This window comes from Zootermopsis nevadensis, unplaced genomic scaffold (genome assembly GCF_977971745.1).
Source record: "Zootermopsis nevadensis isolate Lab colony 2312 unplaced genomic scaffold, Znev_1.0 Znev_ptg000030l, whole genome shotgun sequence".
NCBI lineage: Eukaryota > Metazoa > Arthropoda > Insecta > Blattodea > Termopsidae > Zootermopsis > Zootermopsis nevadensis.
Window position 1 is genome coordinate 9,167,485 of NW_028259162.1, and position 16,038 is coordinate 9,183,522.

Sequence of the window (16,038 nt, forward strand, 5' to 3'; positions counted from 1 at the left end):
TTTATGAAGCGAAATTTGAATGGTATAGAGAAAATCTTATAGCAGTAGCAATGAGTCATGCCGTTCCTGCCAGGAACCGAGAAGTGACCATAACTGGTTTCCTCTGTGTATGACCCGCCTAACAGTGCATCGCGTATTGTACACTCTGGTGGAATTCCTACACCAAATTTCCTCAAGCGATTTTCTTGTTTCACATCTTGCGGACGTTGATCACACTGCAGATATCATAATAAACACAGTTAAACTGTTTTGTCTTGTATTTTATTACATATTAAACCCATCTAAATCTGTTTCAATAGCTATAAATTGCTGTAAATAGCAATAAGATACGTGTTACGATACGTCCACTATTTTTGTACGATAAGCGGTTGTTTTTTTAAATTTTTTACGTTTATTTGGCTTTGATGTCAAGTTGGGGCAACGTACGAACAAACTAATTTACTTTCTTATACCTGGAAGTGTTCAACTTGGGCTTTTCATTGTACTTTTATTTTGCACTATCTCTTTGCACAGACTCATCTGCATTCGACAATGTTATTATTGTGTGCAGGAGCCCAACACCCACACACATGGTCAGGTGGCTCTAATATGGTCAAGCCAAGAGCGAGCCGGACTGCCCCCACACTGTCTGGATACATTCTACCCAACGTGTGGCCCTGATTTCAAAACACTGTCACTCCTAGTGTTGTTACTACACCCACAGTTCTTTATATTACAATAACATGGTGTTGGACATCGTATATTTGTTGTGTGAGGCACTCTGATATACACGACATTTAGGTATCCCCACCCTTATCACTAATAATACAGAAAAGTGTAAGTATAATGACAATCACATAAAGGCGGGAGCAGAGTAAACTTCCGAAACGTCATATATGAAGCATACCTCACACGATGGAAAATGTCAAACACTGTGTCACTAAAATGAACCAAGCACTCCCATAAACTTATACAGAATACGTTCATCTTGTTTTCATATGGGTCCACAGTCCGACAGCTGCTGTATATGTCGTGTTCTCTGTGATATGTACGATATTCGACACTGTTAAGGTGTTTCTGTATCACAACTTAGGTTTTAGACATGATTATTAGAAAGTCACTCAACCCAAAACTGATTAAAAATCACAAGTAGACCTACGACTAAAAGAGATGTCAAGAGATGTGGAAGGCCGAGGAACCAAATAATTCTTGCAGTATCCCAACTGATGATTTTGCAGTACGAGCTGTTTCTTTATCCTATTGGAACAACTGATCCGTTCCAGTAGGATAAAGAAACAGCTCTGTTTTCATGAAGATAAGAAAGCCAATAATTATATACCGACGTGTAACTCCATTCCACACTCCAACCTTTAAGTGCAACCGTTGTTCGTGTAAAATAGGAGGTATTCTTCATTCCGTACTTGGCTGCGTTTGCTGTCAACATGTTAAGTAATATGAAACCACGCCTCGCCTGTAAAATTTGTCCAAAATGGCTACGCTATTTATATGAAATTAGGTTTTGAAATCAGTAGTAATACCTAAGAATTTTTTCCATCAGATTCCTTCAGTTCGCGTATGACGTGCATATGCTAACCGTTAAAATACGTAGTCCGTTTTTTCACAGACTACTGTTAGGCAATTCACAGAATAACTAATCAAGGTAATGTGTGGAGTGAAGTTCATACAGTTTTACCTAGTGAAGTTTAAAAATACGTTCCGTCCGAACACTTTTGTCTTTTTCAGTGAAAATAAAGAAAAAATTCATATTTGCCAGCGTTTACAAATTTCCAAGGCTGTGTATAAAGACTCCCGCCTCAAAAAATTCTGCTACGTTGGCTTTACTGCTTGTACGAAATTTACAGATGTGAAGATGTGAGCTCTGTAAAGTTATTACTATTATGCCAAGTATTGTTCGTTGGTTCCAGGAACGTTTCGTGCGAACAGAAAGGGCATCCGAAGAAGAATGCATCATCCGATGGATGTTATTGCCTCCCGTTCTTTAACAGACCGAAGGAAGCAGTCTCAAAGAACTTGCTGAAAGTTTGCTTTCCTGTGGTAGAAATCTCATAGTGAAGTCGGTGTACACAATTATTTTTAATACTCGATCAGTTTTAACTTTCATCTTTCACGGTGAACTGATACGGAAGGCGATGCTTGGAAAAACAATTAAATATTCAAGATAAGGAAAGTCATTTGAAATTCACAAAGCAACCTTTTGTGAATAAGTGGTTGAATACACGTTTCTAGATCAAACGACAACCAGGTCAACAAATAACGCAATCACACTGTCAATATTCCAAGAACGAGCAGATGAGCTAGTCAGTTCAACAAACAACAGAAGAACGTTGTTACAGAAACTTTCGCAGTTCCATCTCTGCTCTGCATGCATGAGCGTCTTACGAGGAAATATTACATGGAGATACTCGAACCATGATTCAGCTGTCATGCACTTTTGATAAACAAAACGTTTGCCATTTGTTCTAGCTGGGCGATCCACCAGGCCGTGCTCATCCGTGCGTGGCCTGGCTCGCTTCTGTTCACGCTCAAATGCACTCGTGCAACTTCTTGTTCTGCTTCTTCTTCACGACATATAATTAAATGTAATGTTGTAACGATGTAGGCAAAAAATTTATAGATCCCATCAGAGCGCATCATGTCACAGGCGGCTTATTTCAGTACCCTTTGTAGCCATTTCCGATTAGGTTTCTTCTGCCAAAGTGATCGTTCTAGTTAAATTCAGAAACAAGCAGCAGATGTTTGCGAAATGTATAAAAAAGCATCACGATCAAAAATATTTGAGTGTTCAGGAACTCACGGAGGCGAGTACGAAGATGACTAACCATAACGAGAATGAACTTTTGTGTTGAACATTAATACAATTTACAGCAACATTATCTCAGCAAATCGCGATGAAAATACAAAATTAATAAAGTTTATTAATAAGGTATTAAATGTGCGAACATATTTAAGTCGACTGAAGCCAGATTCCTGCCAAACGCGGACTCCGCCGGACACCACCATAGGCGTCAAACAGCCTCGTTTGCATTCCCTGTTACCGAAGTCACCAGCGTCAGAACGTAATTTCCATTACCTCAACGTTTCGCGTCGAATGACATGGTGATCAGTGAATAACGAATTGGAACGGATATAGAAGGAAGCGGTCGAGGCCTAATTTAAGGTACTGCCCCCGCAGTTGCGTGGAGAAACTGAGTAAAAACACGAAAAACCTCAGTGAGGACAGCCGGTCTCCGGTTTATCCCGGGAAATCCTGACTACGAAAAACAGCGACATTCGATGCGTGATTAATACACTTTTACTCACAACTTAAAACCAACAAAAAGAAATTTAAGGTCCGCAATGTAATTAGTCACTGATCCACGACTACGCAAAAGCTGTTACGTTACGACGGTAATCAGACTTACCGCTGATATTACAAAGCAAGGAAAGAAGGCTCTCGAGGTACTTGTCTCACTGGATATATGTATAAAATTTCTCCGGGGAGGAGGATGAGGGGTATTTTGACAGAAGGCAGCAATGCTAACTCATCGTTGGACCTCCGGAACTGTACCTATGAGCCGCTCTGAGACGTGTTTCGTTTCGCGAGACGGTATCACGTTATGTAAGGGTTATGATGACCTGCACCCCATTCACAATGACATGTAGACCGTTTAACCTTCACCTTGGAATTGTTATTGCTGGTAGTAACTGACACAAGACACGCAGCTCAGTGCTGCCAGATGACATGCGCATGCAAACAAATCAGAATCCCCACCATCAAGCCCACAATCTAGCGCACGGGAAGAATCTCTAGGTAAGGCCATATGATATAGAAAAGAGCATAGTAAGTCTAATTTCTGCGAGTCTTATCGCAGTGTTTCTGTACAGCTCATTAATCTTGATGTTCATACTGGATTTGTTGTAAGAAAGTTAACCAACAGCGATGATACTCAGCTGAAAACAATTGGCAAAGCTAATATCAGTGCAGACACTACACAGTTTTTTATTTCGTTAAATATCCCCTCTATATAGAAAAAAGTTTCAAAAAAATGTTTCATATCTTCATGACATGCTGATTTCATATCAGAAATTTACTGTTTTCTTCGACAAACTACTTTTAATATTTTATATCGGTGTACTTTAGTTACACTTCAGCATGGTGTAAGGCATGCTACAGTTAGTAATATTCGCCAAAAATGCTGGTATTTATCCCACATTCCATACCAAATTTTACCAAAATTCGTCAAGTGGTTTGGAAGACGAAACTTGTAGGCCAACATTCGCCATATGCGCAGAGTGCTAAATGACATTAAGTCGTTAACAACTATATCAACAAACATAATCAAAGCAAAACCATCACAAATGCAATAAAATTCAGTAAATGATTCTACAAAAACCAGCCGACAGTAGTTCGTAACTAAAGTATAGGTGTGTAATGAAATATGAATACCATCACATCGAGTTAAATAATGTAGAAAAATAAATTGCAAATCAGATCTGATGGAAGTGAAGTTCAGGACGGTCGATCAATCACTACTAAGATCTAGATCACCGATATAATACAGGTGATCAATCAGTGCTTCCACCACAAACTGTAACATAAAATACATCAGATAATATGTTGCAATACACGGTCCGCAGGCAGCATACGGCCAGCGTACGTTTTTGTAATAACGTATCACTCTGTAAAAAGAAGAATAGTTACCGCCTAAACAAAATATTTAATTTGAAAAAAATAATTACTAGAAATAAATAAAAGAAATTTACATTAATATAATATTAACGTGATGAGTATTATAAACTTGACACGCCTGCGTTTTGCCTTCATATGAGATGTTCCATCCAAATTAGGCCATCAGCACATCTTCCCCTTAAAATCTCAATTTCTGAAGAATAATTGATCCAATTATTTTTTAAAATATTGGTTAAAAGCTTGGATATTAACAAAGTCTAAATTCTCTAAGTCATACATACTGTGTTACACGGCTGTCAGAAACCTTCATATCAGGGTTTACCGATCTTTTAATTTACGCAGAAACTATTTATTAATATTACAAAAATGTGCACAGGCCGCATAAATTATATCAGCGGGCAGCGCGTTAAAAACCCTGCCTTTGAACCAGAACAAAGTTAAATACTATTTGCGGACTTGGAAGTTAAGCCGAACACAATTTCAAACACCGAACTTAAGCAGAACCCGTAAACGTGGAGTGAGTGGATCCTTGGCAAATTTTGAGGTATATGAAACATAAATAATCTCAATAGTCAAATACGATTCATACGTATATACTGGGGCAAGCTGTAGACCTGCATAGAGCGTCGAAACTTTCGAGACGTCCTACAGATAGCAAAATGAAAGAAGCCCTCAATCCATCCTACCTTACAAGTTCTTAGTTGTTGTTATTTTTTTTTGAGTTGATGCTTTACTTTTTTCAGTTTTGCTTGTCCTTGTAAAGTAGTGGAATTTACTGTGACTTCAATTTATACGATGCTCCCATTTAAAAGCGGTAACTAACTGCTTTGCGCGTCTGTGCATTTAGGACCCGTCGCTCTGTTATTGCAACATTACTAGTTTACGCAGCACCAAGGGACAACGAGAATGTAGAGCAATTAACAACAACAATAATAAACAATTTTCAATTTCCATCAGTACTACTGCTGATGACGCTTCTCTTTTAAACAAATAAACATAAGAAATTAACTTAGGAATGAAGGTAATGCCACTGTGTTCAGATATATTTACAGATCTATTCCGGCGTCAATATCGAATTCACTGCCTTGCGATATTAATCGGTGGATATTCAAGAAAACGGTCGTAGTGTTAAGGTACTACCCGCATGTACCTGCAGATACTGAAAGGAAAAAAAAAGTTAATCAGGATAGTCGATTACCGGGTCAAGAATTGAATCCGACTTCATGGAGTTCTAACCATTCGACCGTGACGTTTGGTACCATCTTGTTGTGTTACACTTCAAATAAAAGAAAGCTAAACGAAAGTTGCAGTTATGAGCAAATTTCGATCGCACTCTGCTGAAAAGGGCCTCCCATCTCGCATGACCTCATGCTGTCAGACCTACCATTGTCGAAAGGGAGGAGTGAAGTGACATGACCTCTACACTTAGTTTAATCAAAATCAGGCAATTCGTCCAGAAATTAGTAGTGACACCCATTAGTCAGCCTCCTTTCCCTTACTGTAATAAGTAGGCTAATAAATAAGGACAGTAATCCTCATCAGGAAGGGCCAAACCGTTACAAAGTGGCGAGGTTAAAGGGCGGGTCCTGGTCTTCGTGTCGGTGCTCCTGAGCCACCTCCCTGTCTACCCATTGTCTGCAGAACAGCCTCAATACAATCGGCTGATTGCCCTTTCGATACAATAAATTTACTGGTGAGGATGCAAATAACAGAACCTTGGGTATTTGCGCCAAGCCTTACGTTGTCTTCTCATTCTGATAGTTTTCAATACTTTTTAACCAGTAGAGCAATGTCCTGATACGTTGCGGCCTGGTTCAAAGCAATGACTTACACAACGGCTTTAAGTAAAGCTCCTCAGGGTGAAACAACATTGAGCTATGGTTCAAATATGGGATTTTCAGTCGCGTTTCGCAACTCGGATACAGCACCGTTTACTTCTGCTGTGTCCGTCTGTTCGTCCATATAAATGTACGAATAGAAAGACGTAATATTCTAGTTATTTAATGGTAAAATACTTACATCCACATTTCTCCTTATAGGAAAAATAAATTGCATTTTTGTAAAATTCTTTTACCGTGCTAGACTGAAATTACTAACCTCTGACGCAAATTATTTTAAAATCTGGATTAGATTAAAAATCAAAATCTGAACTGCGGGTTTCTACGCAGAACGGATCATCATTTTATCCTCTGTCTGCAATAATCTTGGTTCAATGATCCACTTAAATACTTACATTTAGGTTCCTATCTTTGTAAGACACACTACATCTCCGTTAAAAAAATCGGTTTATGAAACTTGAGCAGGAAAATTAATATTTTTTATTCCTAAGACCAAATGAAACCCACCTGTACGATAATGCACATAGTTACTGAAGGCTGATGTAAGTGGCTGTACTATAGTCACAATTTTAAAATTTAGGCTACAGAACATATTATTGATCGAACTTTGTACCGGCTCTAAGATACTTCTGAGCAAGGCCAAGAAGACGTAAAGACACATTCTTAAGCGGTGTGATCAGTTTATAGCTTCGGACGCTTTATCCACTGTGGAAAAGGCTGATATCCACTGCATAGGAGAACAGAAGAATTCCAATACCGATGTCAGAAATAAAACTTCAGCCTTAAAGTCCGTAATTCGTTGCTTCACAGAAATAATATCTCGGAGTGACTCATCCTACAAGACAATATTCATCTAAATAATATTTAAACTTTCATTGTCTGCCTCAAATAAAACACCAAACCATCATTACAAAGATCAATTGGTTAATGCTGTTTGAGGAAATAAATATTGTTTATTGTCAGAATCTACAAAATTCAGAACTACAGATTGTCAAAACAACAATTACCACTGAGTTTCAGAGGGTAAATTCATTCGTAACTTATCCGAAGGCAGCATTTCACGTCATAGGTAATGGAAATATTCTGAACCTATATTTTGGTTCTTACCCAACGTCCACAGCTTCCATTGTTTTGAAGTCAAATCGAACTGACAGGCAAGGAGAAGTCCCGTCATGGAGTCCCCAGATTCCACGCTCCACGTGTGAGCGCTCGGAAGGGTCCTTCCTCACTGATTGTATCACCAGGAAATAAATTTCAATAATTCTTCTTCTAGGTCATGACACAAAAATGTCCACAAAAGAAACATCACACGAAACTTTAAGAATTTGTGGTCCGCATACACAGAATACCTCATTTGTTCTGCGGGTAGTTGTGTTTCAAAAGCGCCTGTGCGTCTCTCAGTGAGGAGTCTTCAGTATGAGAGTGCATCTGTACGGATGGACTCGGTAAATGTACATTTCTAATAAATGCAGTCGTTAAAATTCAACAATAAACCCTTTAGAGCTCAATACTAACTATATATCCCATCTGCTTCAATAACCATCAACTCTTCTTATTGTAATACTTCATGGATTTCTTGTAATTCTCACTGTAAACAGCACCAATAAACATATTTTAAAGTAAAGTGTTCTTGTGTTCTCCTTTTACCTGAAGACAAAAGAAGATCCTTCCTTCGAAACGTAGTGACTTTTAAAGTTTTATGATTTGTTTTAAAAATAGACAATGGATTAAACCCAAAACAAAGAAATCAGTAATAGTAAATTTATAAAAGTGCACGTTTCGTCTTAAGCTTCGTAAGCATAAGAAGGCATATCTTCAGGGGGGGGGGGGGGGGGGGAGAGAGAGAGTTATTATGATAGGACTCTGTTTTGATCAAACAACCAAGCTCGTAAGTTTGCTGTAGTTCATGTGTCTTTCACGTGATTCTGTAGCGTGTAGGAGTTTTACTGTTGTACGATGTCTGCCAGGCATCAATGAAGACAACAATGGCTTTGCTGGCCGTATTCAGAAGCCTGTCTTGCCTGCGGCCCACAAGTTTGGCGAAACGCCCCTTTATGATTGCTGCTGCAGCCTTTTATACTTCACGACGACAAATATTGTCAGACTCATAGGCGTGACGACATGGGAACACTTCTTTTACTATCCGACATTTGGTGCCTGTTTCAAAAAGAGCACACGATGGTTACCTCGTCAATGGAAGCATCATCCATGTCCCTAATACAGATGAATCTCGTTTTTTTATCTTCAGCTTACCACGTTTACAAATATCTGTGATTCCATTTCAGTATAATAAGAAACATCAATGTCGTATCCGTCGCCAAATTGCGTTTTCTCTGAGGTAAGAACTATATTGTTAATAGAATACTTATTTAAATAAGCTTAAGTTTAAGAATCAAAGGGTTAAAAGTGACAATGCGTAATTTGTTCTACCTAAACATCTAACTTCCACAGTTTTATCACATACCCAGACGTCCTTAATCTCCGTGATTCAAGGCCGGTAACAAGACCATACCAGTGCTACATTTCCTCCTCAAGCCTAAGATGGCTTCCACTTACCACTGCGCAAACTGTAAAGCTGCCATTCAAGTCGTACAGATCAATGTGCAATGAAATTGCCGCTTGAATACACGACAGAAAAATTCCATAACGGAGTCAGCAGTCCCGCCTTACTGCTGACCCTACACGAATTTGACCTCAGCTAACAAGTGCTGCTGTTCATAATTAGCAAACTAATCTCTTCATTCGCACGACTTACATTGTCTGTCTAACAAGTGATCCTCTTATGTTTTTTGAGCTGTACGTTCACACTGGTCCAAAATTGTGCCTGCAGTAAATTGCAGTACTAGGCGACTTACACATAACCAGAAATATGACCGGATACAGGATATAAACAAAGCTCAAATCTCGGAAAACTAAGAATTACGAGGAATACATCTATTCATAAAACGTGGATCTGTGGAAATGACATCTCCTGTTTGTAAAAAAACACGATGATCACGATCTCGTCTAAATAAAGTGTCTTGGTCTTCAACATCACTGGTAAATGAAACTGCACGTCCCTGCTACAAAATCATAAGAAGGCATTGCAGTTTTTATTGCGAATTCCGGACAGGCTAAAAACGAGTTCCTTAAACAGCTCGGTTGGAAGAAACGCGAACATTATTACCTTTATGGCTTCTGGAACATGAACAAGATATAAACCGAATTCCAGTGCGTGTGAGCGAGCTGTGAATGAACAGTCCCCTTGTTCGCAATCCCATCATCTTTTACAAGACTGCAACTGTTCTAACCAGCTAAAATGGCAAAGCAGGCGTACAGAAATGATAGTTAATCAGTTTCCATGATTTTTAAAATTACTTTGATTTAATAATCATAGTTTATATGTGTATTCCCTTTTTAAATAAGTATCCTACTCACTTTGTTAACTTATGTTTTCATATCATCAATCTATCATCTTCCAAATTAAAGGATTTAGTAAAACAATGTAATTTAAATATTTAGTGAATGCGATAAGACATAACACGAAAAAACTTATTAATTACAAATAAATGTATTTTTTAAGCTCGTACACAATTAAAAGTTGCAAAATTGTACCTATTAGCTTCTCCAGATCTCTCTGCCCACATGTAACGGTTAGAGAACTTCAGAGTGGATTTTCATTAATTTTGTATTTTTCAGTTCTACTGAATGGACACATTCTATTTTTGGTTGATGACGTGCTAAAAAAACGGGCTTGCAAGCGAGCATACCAGGAACTTCACTCTTTAGCTAGAACATGTTCCAACTTGTAGTTTTTAGGACAATTTTTATACAGCTTCAACCGGGTGATTTCCAACAAATTACTTTAATGCACTCTAGGTGTGTTTTCTTTGTAGGGGTTCCTCGCCAACGCTGTCGACTGTGACCTTGGTCACCACCTTCGACGAATTTACGTCTCAAGTACGTGCTCCTTAATTCGGCAGTGATTACAGTAAACGACCTTATTGCAAGAGAATCTCCAAACTCGTAAGATATTAACACCGTGACCTTTCATAATCGGCAAGATTTGGCCATGGTAAGTAGGTTGTATGGGAGAAGCGTTCCGGCGGCCTCACTATTCGACACATATTATTTAGCAGAACTGCTGAGCGAATGAGTGGCACATATACCACTGGTGGGGTATCCGCAACGCAGAACGTCAGAACTAGTGAACTTTTAAGATAACGGCTTTTACTATGGATTCATCTCTTCAGACATGGACTCCTTCTATTTCCAAAATGTATGAATGAATGGAATATTAACGACGTAGAATGAAGTAGATGATAAGTAAAAATGCAACAAGCAGATGAAAAGGTAGCCGTCCAGCAATGCACTGAAACGTTTATGAATATAAACCATAATGAAAAGTTAATTTCTGTTTTTCCAAGTCAACACTTACAATAAGTTAGTTAACGAAACCAGTATACTCGTGTTTCCACGTCATCGGTTGTCGACACGCATAAGTATTAATTGTTTTAAGTGGAAGCAAGTATTATTATGTCATCGACGAAAGCGATACACGCAATCCACGACAGAACTGGTGAGTCATTAGGAATGCATTCACTTTCCTGATTATCTGTGCGAGTAAATGCTATGTCAGAAAGGAACCAGCTTCACATATTCGAATGTGTGTTACGTGTGTCCAAAGTCGAGCTCAGTGTCTTTCAAAACGCTTTATGCGTGCATGTGTGTGAGTGTGTGTGGGGGGGGAGATGGTGCAAATATTATGTCACAGTTCGGTGCCGTCTCCACAAGGAAAGGAGCTGCAAGAAATTATCCCATACTAAGAATTGCGAATATCTTAATTAGTAATGTGTTGGTACCATTGCATGTTACAGTGCATGCTAATTGAAGTATGTTTTTTTATAATCACGAACGATTCTGAGGGACGCCGGTAAATGTCATCATGTCTGCTCTCCCAATTATCTATAAATCGGTACAAATATTAATACGGCCAACTAGTTTGTATGTAATTTTGCAATTTTACCAACTGAGTTACTCAATATTATAAAGTATTACCTAATAACCTATTTTGTTTCAAGCATACACCTCTGTGTGTTATAGCTTCGCAAAAGTATGTACTACACAATAATAAATAACTAACAGGTTCGATAATATTCCTTACAATGCATCACCAACTATCACTGTATGAACGGACAAGAGTCCTTCAACATTGTCAGCGAAACAATATTAAAACACCTTCCGTCTCATAAACTTCGTAGGCAAACCTACTTTATTGTTCCGGAAGAAGAAAATTCCCTTATTGGAAACCTTGTCCATCCACGATAAAAAAAATCCTTATGGACTTTGGCGAAACTCGATTATGAACACTGGAAGAACCTGGTGCGCCCAGATGTCGCCACTTTGGTGTGCGCGCCTAAGGACTTCTGAATCACTTCAGCAACATTGCTGTCGACGTCAATGTGTCTTACACATCTAGAAATTGTCGTAATCCAGTATCAATACCACTTGAATAACATGTGTCATTATTATAATTTATGCTCGAGGGAAACTACTGTAGATAATTGCAGACTTTACCAATACTTTTGTGTCACAAGATGTGCTAACGACACTTGGGTCAGTCGGCCACGCAATCATATTTACGCAGCGGTGTCAAAACAAGTACAAGGAGTGTCCTATTTAGGGAACTGGACCTTGACATCAGACTAAAAAATTTAATAAACTGGAGCGTGGCATGGATCTTGAGAACCAAACAAGCAAACGGCAGCGTACTGCAACGAGTTAGAAGGGCTTGCACCTCTCCTGCCATTCTCTGTATTTGAGGGAGAAGGGGCAAGGTTGTATGAACTCCGTGGGCAAAGTGTTCTTGAGAACACAGATAAATACAATCCACAAAGATCCTATTTATTTAGCATCAATTTTAATCTTATTCTCGCACTTATTCTAGATCTTTCCATCACATTTTTCCAATTAAACTTCTATGTAGCCCTATTTCTTGCATCTCCGATGCGTGCTACATTCCCCGCCCATTACTTGATTTATAATAATAGGCACAATCTATTTGGCGAAGAACAGACTAACAATATTTGAAGTTCGTTAACTTGCGGCTTCTCGGCACTCAAAGCAGGTGAGTGGTCAGCTTCACGCCTCAACCGATTTACTCCTTAAGAAAGATCCCCAAAGCCACGCACTGGAGAGGGGGCTCAGTCGGCCCCAGATCCGGTCTTGACGGCGTGGCAAAAAGAAAAATTCTGCCATGCCGGGAATCGAACCCTTGTCATCCAGACCGTAGTCAAAAATGTGCATTGAAACTTACTCAATATCGACATAATACGCTTGTTTCAGTGATAAGTTTTTTCTGGGTTCATTCTTTTGTAGTGAAAAATAAGGTTACACCTAGCAACTTCTAATTTAGTGTCTTACATGAGGATTTAAAGCTATCAGTAATAGAATTTTGAAAAGACTTGTAAAGAAGATATTAATATGGTTCTTGGGGAAATAGATGTACGGGTCTAAACTGGACGGGAGTTTCTCTGAATTGTGCCCTGGCTATGGTAATAGCGAATTGCAGAACTGAGTCTTGTGTCCAGACGCTACACCCATCAACTGCTAGCTGCAGCAGGTTCAATTCCTTGAGGAAATGGCAATGGCCCACAGCACACACGCTAATCGAATCAATGCAAGTATGACTCGTAACGCCGAGGTTACGGAATATAACATCAGCAAACATTCAGGTAGAACAACAAATATACTAGGCGCCTTCTAACAAATGTCAATAGTACGGGCGCTTTGAACTCGGTGTTCACACACAGGAAGAACACAAATGAGCTGAGCGGAGTCAAAAACATTTAACAACGGCACACAGAAATGAAACTTACACCACTTGAAGCAGAACTCCATGAAACGTTTTTGTAGCACTGTGACGCAACTTCAATGATAGCCACTAGGATCGCAACTGTTGACACGGCAGTAAAATGGCGACTCAAATTTTCAACGACGTTTTCGTAGGAATTACTAAAAAACCTCCGTGTGTGAATTAAATTCCCTTCCGGGTTAGAATCGCCCCTTTAATATCATGTCAATAGTTGCGTTTCTAGCGGCCATCTATGGACTTCTTCGGTATGTTACAATAGTATTTTCGAAACTCTTCATCCAACGGTGTGTGTTATTTTGTTAAACAGTTAAATACACTATTTGAAACCACTCAGATCACTTTGCATTTTGGAGACATTATTTCCTGAATACGACTTACGGACTTGTGGTACAACTACGAAGTTTCAGTTCGCAAGTAACGTAACAGAACGAACAATCATCAACGTCTGTTGAAAATTCTCTTCACGATTAAAATTATCTATTCTGCTCCCAAACTCGAACTAGGCCCACATGACGAAACTTAGCTATTACAGTCACCTTAAGAGTGGCGAAACTCCACATCCTCTATCGTGACAATTCGCGCTGAGGCGAACTTAAGACGGACACAGAAATCAATGGGCTCCTCGACCACTTGTAATTCAGTCCATAATTAATTAATTAATTAATTCATGGCAGACCGTTTTACTTCAACACTTTGTCAATTCGGCTGTTTAATACGTTATTATTATGGACCAGAATGTTCATTATTACGTTCACAAAACCCTGCATAAAGCTCGCTCAGTTCACCTCCTCATAACTTATAACCCCTAAAGGTCGTTTTATTACGAGACCTTAGAAACAAGCGACCTTAAAATCATTAGACATCCATTTGACAAGCACGTGGATATCTCAAATCGACGTAATGGAAGTCCATCAATCACTGCTGTTTGCAGATTTCACGCTTTCGGATTCCATTCCGATGATACCTCCTGATTTCTTCAGCACTGAACAATGCAACCCAGTAGTCAACACCTCGTCATCTTCTAACATCCGCGTAAGAACGCAATAAGTAGGGTTTACTATCTTAGCGAACAAGTGAACTAACTGTACTCGGTTCATTTTTGAACACAACTACTCGTACATCAGGCCTTCAGCACATTGTGAAACAACAAAAATTGAAAATCTGACATCCTATGGGTAAAGCTAGTAGTTCGCTCCTATTCTGGATGGTCTACCTTTTATTTTTGCTATGAAGTTAAATTGTCTTTATCTCTGTGGGACTGGGCCGCTAACAGGCCCACTGCACATGATAGCTTAAATGAGTGAATACACAGGAACTGTGGGATGATACAGGGAAAAACTAGGGAGTAAAACCTGTACCAGTTCCACTTCGCCAACCACAAATTCCACAATTTCACGTGGACTGCCCTCGGCGCAAATCCAGGCCTTCGCGGCGAAAAACCTCGATGGATTACAGTAGCAAATAATACTGCGAGACACCTTACTGTTAACAACATTGTTCTTTTTGGTTACCTTCTGGAAAAATAGTCGAGAAGTGGAACAGAATTATTCCTTGATAACACTACCTTTTGTTGCTAATGTGAAAACTAATGACCTGTATAATTACCATACAACACCTCATATATAACAATGAAATATAATTCATTGTGATAAATATACCACTTGGTCTTCACAGACTCTTTCTGAATCTAGTTTACTGGTCTGTCTGTGTTCCTCATTTTTTTGGCCCCAAAACTCGGCTCAACTTAGAAACATCTGGTTGAATTCGAAGATTTCCCTTACTGATAAACAGTGACGTACCAGAATGAGGTCCCTGCGTGAGGAACTATTTAGACTTTGGGCGTCCACATACTTCTAATATTGAAATTACGGTAAATAAATAATAAAGGCAACTGTAAATGTAGCTTAATGCATGGGATGCGCCCCGGCCATTGTGTGAGCACAGCATTCACACCCGAACAGACCTCGGCCGATCACACCCTAAGCACAGAAAGGGTCTTCAGGACCATCACATCGGGACTTGGCAACAGGACCACTAATAAAAACATACGATCTGAGGTTCTGAAGGCGGTGAAGTTGTCGAAGGTTTTCTGGGCGTCACAACACAAAACCACCACGTGCGGCAATGCGAAACCTCCGTTACTGGACCCTATCCTCAATTAGCTCAGTCTAGTTCACATTATTAAGAACGTCCTTATGCCACGTCTCAATACCATATCCTCATGTCCGATTGACATGCACGTTGTGATTTTTCATGAGTTTCCCTTCCAATTACGCACGTTTTGCTTCGTCCTAGACACATAACCTATGAACTTCAAGACCCTAGTAAGTCTATTAGCAGAATGTGTAATCACAAAGTCCCCTTGACAGAACCTGCCATTTTAATAACAATTAGTCCTTTAAGGTACAATGTAATAAAACTTTTGCCTAATGACGTATTTATTTATCCGTCTGTTCTCTAACAAATATAAGTTACACCTAACCTAACCTAACCTAACAGGTTAGAAGTCTATTCTTCATGGTGAACCAGTGATATTTCGACTCAGTAAACTTACAACTAATTCACTTCATGGTTTACTCGGAACTTGACATTAATAGGAATGGCAATTGTTGTCGGCTTAGCGGGGGGCACTGATTATAATACAATAAAATCTGAATGCAGCACGATTCACGACAGAC

General features: G+C 39.2%; 1 protein-coding gene across 2 annotated transcripts in view; it reads right to left on the bottom strand.

Moving 5' to 3' along the window:
• Window positions 1–16,038, bottom strand: part of LOC110838055 (ras-related and estrogen-regulated growth inhibitor) — a 138,751-nt gene that overhangs the window by 64,515 nt on the left and 58,198 nt on the right. The window lies entirely within an intron of this gene.